This window comes from Daktulosphaira vitifoliae, unplaced genomic scaffold (assembly GCF_025091365.1).
Source record: "Daktulosphaira vitifoliae isolate Bord-2020 unplaced genomic scaffold, ASM2509136v1 Scaffold_91, whole genome shotgun sequence".
In the NCBI taxonomy this organism is placed as follows: domain Eukaryota; kingdom Metazoa; phylum Arthropoda; class Insecta; order Hemiptera; family Phylloxeridae; genus Daktulosphaira; species Daktulosphaira vitifoliae.
In genome coordinates, this window is record NW_026099660.1 from 8,521 (window position 1) to 14,182 (window position 5,662).

The window sequence follows — 5,662 nt, forward strand, 5'->3', positions numbered from 1 at the left end:
CGATTTTTTTTTTTTTTTTTTGGAAGGCATATTGTAGGATATATTAAAATAATTTTTAAATTTAAAATTGATAAAAACTATTAATTTATTTTAGATTATTTATCAAAATTATGATTTAAATTATAAATTAGATTAACAGCATGTTTTTTTTTTTTTAAATATATATAAATGGCATTAGAAATTTCAAATTTTAATAGTAATTTTTAATAGAAGATTATAATGGATATTACTATATTTGTAGTAAGATGTAACACACGGAGAAAAAGATTTTAAAAGTATGATGAAGTGGGAGGTTGAGTGGACAGCATTTTGGGGTGAATGCTCTTGTGTATGAGTCAATGTAGTTAATCGAAAACAAATGTGTGCACATGTTGCTCCCCAAGACCAAAGAAATGAATATTACTAAATAGTTTGCTACATAGTCGACCTAATATTTTCGTGCACAACACGACTTATTCATATAATCATGGTTTTAGTGCAGTGATTTGTATTTTATCAATACCGATTCATAGAAATTGTGAATAATTTTATTTAAATTATATATTTATTTTAAATAATAAAAAAATTATACAAGTATGAAACTAATTGACTACATTTTTGTTGTTAGTTCAAAACCGTTTCCAATTGTTTTGAAAATAAATAGATTATTTAAAGTGATTATGTGTAAAATGAAAATTAAATAATAGAATGGATAATTACATTAAATTGTAAGTTATAATTTTTAATAGAATACTTTGATATAGATTATTTTATTTTATTTTGATTTAGATTATTTTATTTTATTTTGATTTAGATTATTTTATTTTATTTTGATTTAGATTATTGGTATAGATTATTTAAATTATTTACAGTTATAAATATTTTATATTTCGAAATAATGTTTCGTAAAAAAAATTAACTATTGGTATCGGGGCTTTTGTTGCTTAAATAAAAGTTAGTTTAATACAGAATTTTGTTTAAATAGTATTAATATTATAAGTAGAAAAGAATTTTAATAAAAAAAAAGAAATGTTTGTGAGATAAAGAAAATTATTAAAATAGTAGAAAACTCTGAGATTAAAGTTAACGTAGGTTGCTTAAAATAAGTTTAATTATAAATTATGCGTTACATTTTGAAAATTTATTTTATAGAGATATAATTTCAAATTAATAAAAAAAAATGAGATTTATTAAATTAAGGTTCTTAAAATAATAGAAAATTTTAGTGTGTCGGAAATATAAAAGTTTTAAATGTATAAATGTTAAAAAAATTTTTATTAAATAAGATTAAAGTATACATCATTAATAAAATCCTTATAAAAATATAATCTCGGGGTCGTGGGTTCGAGCCCCACGTTGGGCGCCACTTGTAATAAACCAAAAATAAAAAGAAAGAAGAGAAAAAAGAAAAATTTGAAGTATAAAAATGTGAATAAGAAAGCGTAGGTTAAATATAAAAAGAAATTAGGAGGTACTTGGTAAAATGTTATAATCAATTATTTATTATAAGTTTTTGTAATTTTAATTAGATTTAATTGTCTTCAATTTTATTTAAATTAATTTTCTCATTAATTGTTTCTCTCATTAATTATTAATGGTTTATCACGCAATAGATTGTTGGGAGTTCGAAAGCATAAGTTAAATTGTACTTACCTTACGTCCTGTGTGATACCATAATATTTTAAGTAATCCAGTGTTGATTTCCGTATTAAACGCACTACTTATACGATTTACACTATATGTAATATAGTCTATATAATTGCTTACAAAAAAACGACTAAAGACTTTAAATAATATGATTTAATTACACAAAGTTTAAGACTGATCTTACTTGTAAAAGATTTTAAACACTCTCTATTTTATTATAAATACAATTTTAATTTTTTTTATTATTGATTTTTTTTTACGTCTGTTGAATAAGTATTTTTTTTTAGAGAGTATATTTTATTGAGAGATCGATACCAATATTTCTTAAATTTTCCTCTGGCCTGGCCAAAACAAGATTCAGAAATATCTATATCTATGTAAAAATTTTATCAAGGCAGAATTGTGGTGGCCCAATGTGTCCCGGTGCTAAAATAAAGCACCTTGAAAGGATGCGGCACAATAATAACCAAGACAAAAATTAAACACTGCAAATATATTCGTAAGTTTCTCTACGTTGTCTGCCGGCGCGATGTTTATTAAAACAAAGACATTAGCAACGAGACTAGCTACCCAATACGCATAGGCTTACAAATATATTCTAACCTAATATACCTAATTCTAGAACAATGTCTAGTTGCAACCTTTACTCTGTCTGCCGGCGCGATGTTTGTTAAAACAAAGACATTAGCAACGAGACTAGCTACCCAATAAGTATAGAGTTGCAATACACTTAGTCAAATAAATTTAAATCTCAATTTAAATTGAGAAGATTGTGACCTTTAGCTTTGTCTGCCGGCGCGATGTTCGTTAAAACAAAGACATTAGCAACGAGACTAGCTACCCAATAAGAAAAGCTCACAATAAATTTTTATTATTAAATAAATATCTAAATTTAGGTTGGATTTATTGTTAAAATAAAATAATTTAAAAAAAATATAATGTTTAAAATATTATTTGATGTTTATTTTCACAACAAGAAAAATAAAATATTATTAATGATTGAACAAATTAAATTAAATTAAAAGATTCACCAAAACAAAATTCACTTTAAAATTTCTAAGTGTCATTTAGTTTTAAAGAAAAATATTCTAAGTCCAAATTAATTAAAAAATCGACTAAGTCCCGGAGAGTGAAATCTTGAGTAGAGTGTCGTAGATTTTGTGTATTTTAAAATCGTCAAAAGAACTGGTTTAGATGGGGAAAAATGGCTTTTTATAGTGTGAAGGGGGTAGCCCAGCGATCTCTACCGTGATCCTGGAAGCTGAGGCTTTGTATTTTAATTGGTTAATTAAAATGGGGTTCTTGCGTGTAGGCGTTACTTAATAATTTCTACAAGAGGGAATAACCCTTTAATATACATATCGACAATAACAAAATAACCCTTTAATTATACATATCGTATAATTAAAAGGTTATTTTGTATCTTAAATAAGAGAACCCTGTTTTGGTGATCTTGTATAATCATAATATGGGACATACATGTACAAATGATAACATCATATTATATGTTAATATTATATGTAATAATATAATATTACAGCTGATAGATAACGTAAATTTTGAGTGCTACTATTGTTGAAATATATTTCATGCATTTAATGCATTTAAGCATTTCATGTCATTAAGTAAGGTTTTTTAAGATTTTAACTCTTTGTATTTATTTTTTCATTGAAATTTAATTAAATTTTTTATTTTAATACTATACTAAGAATCCTTAATAGAACTTTGACATAAAATATTGCTGGGACCAGGGGCACTAAGTATTATAGTGCGTACCCGGACCGGCTAATTGCACCAATACCGATCAGGCTGCGTAGTGTGGTGTATGTAAATAGAATCACTGGAGGTGGGAGGGTTCGCCTGCGCAGCAACCAGTGATCTATGTAATGAGAGATGTGTTAGTGTGTATATATGTAAGTGTGTACTATTAAACAAAATAAATAAATAATTTTAAAACTTTATAATAATCAACAATAACAATAATTAATTTAAATTACAACTGTAATAATAATAATTCATAAACCTAACTTTACATAAAATTAGACAATAATTATAAACTAATAATGGTAACTAATTGTTAACTTGATCACTTATAATGACAGGACATTGAACAGTAAAAGAGATAATAATTTAATTTCCCCCCAATAGAAATTAACAATTAGCCCTTCTGACTAATTAACTAAACAATATTTACAAGCCCTTATAGCTGTTGCATGCTGACCTTATGCCAACGATTAAGGAGGAATAATAAATTAAATATGATACAAATTACACACAAACTTAAACTGCTCAATAAATCACTATCAAATAAAATTTCAATAATCTTAATAAATGGTACTCACTAATAATTGTAACTGACCAGCCACTGCTAAAACTAAGACACAAATTACATTTACACACAATTACTACAACACACAATTTTTTCTGAACACTTATAGATGAATTGCAATGCAAGTTTCACAAATAAGTATAAATTATCACAGGAGACTAGAATGAATGAACAATGTAAGCCCTGGTGGGCACTACGAAACAACAATTGACGAATTTATAATCCAAAAAAAGAACTTATTGAATATTCAACACTTAATTTTAATTAACAACAAAAAAAAACGGTAGCACAGTGGGGTCGCGGCATAGTGGAGACATTGCATAGTAGGGTCCAGTATAGATTTAATCTGACAGTGATTAAAATCACTATCATAAGAAACGCTTCGATGCAAATCTGTAGATAGTGTTTAATTTTAAAAAATTGATGGATAATTGCAAAAGCAACATCAACTTCTATTAAAATAAAATACAAAACCCATAATTATCATACAAAAATAGTATATTTTTCAATATGGTAGCCATTTGCGTATAGAAGATAGATCGTCGGGACAAATTTTTTTTTTTCATTTTGTAGTACATAAAATAAGCTTTAATTTTATATATGTTTAAAGGACGCAGTATTTCCGGAACATTTTCAAAAATTAAGTTGAAAAAGTTATTTTTTGTAAAAAAGTTACTATTTTAAATCCTCCCAGTGAGCAGAATAAGTGTTAGATTTTCAAAAAAAATTATATCAAATGAAAGGGAAATATCTAAGGTTTCAATACAAAAAAATATTATTTTTATTTGTTCATTTTTGAAAAAGTTATGGCAGTTTTAAGTACAAAAAACATCCCGATAAAATGTAATTTTTATCGCAAACATTACATTTTTTTTTAAATTTTCGACAGCCATTTGCACATAGAAGATAAGATGTCGGGACAAATTTTTTTTTTTCATTTGATAGTATATAACATAACCTTTGATTTGATATATGTTTAAAGGACGCAGTATTTCCGGAACATTTTCAAAAGTTCAGTTGAAAAAGATCTATGTTTTTTACAATATTTTAAGTTTTGAACGCCCCCTATATAAGGGGAAATTGTCCAATTTTAATAAAAAGTATGTCAAATGAAAGATGTACTTATAATGTATTTAGAAAAAAAAAATTTGTGCTGATATATACATTTTTCAAAAAGTTATAGCATTTTTAAGTTGAAAATTTAAAATCGAAAATCGAAAATTTTAACACAAAAATAGTGTTTTTTTAACTACGGCAGCCGTTTAAATGTAGAAAAAAAAGTGTCGGGACAAATTTTTTTTTTTCATTTTGTAGTACATAAAATAAGCTTTAATTTGATATATGTTTAAAGGACGCAGTCTTTCCGGAACATTTTCAAAAATTAAGTTGAAAAAATTAATTTTTGTAAAAAAGTTGCCATTTTAAATCCCCCCCAATGAGCAGGTTAAGTGATAGATTTTCAAAAAAATGACATCAAATGAAAGGTAAATATCTAAGGTTTTGGTATAAAAAAAAGTTATGTTGATTTGTTGATTTTTCAAAAAGTTATGGAAGTTTTAAGAAAAAAAAGTGAAAAAATTTCGAAAATTAGCGATTTTTAAATTTGTAATTTTTTTGGATATTTCCCCCATTTGCGGGGAACGAGGGAATTTTTTTCAATTTTTAAGGGTAATGTCTTCAACTAGATACGATTTGTGATCTTTTGAC

The 5,662-nt window shown here is 25.7% G+C and overlaps 1 long non-coding RNA gene across 1 annotated transcript in view; it reads left to right on the plus strand.

Annotated features, from left to right (window-relative positions):
• LOC126909048 (uncharacterized) overlaps positions 1-2,223 on the plus strand; it is a 6,886-nt gene extending 4,663 nt beyond the window's left edge. The window contains exons 2-3 of the long non-coding RNA XR_007704913.1: positions 608-707; positions 1,914-2,223. This is a non-coding gene — a long non-coding RNA (uncharacterized LOC126909048). The remainder of the gene's footprint in view (positions 1-607; positions 708-1,913) is intronic.
• The last annotated feature ends 3,439 nt before the right edge of the window (positions 2,224-5,662 follow it).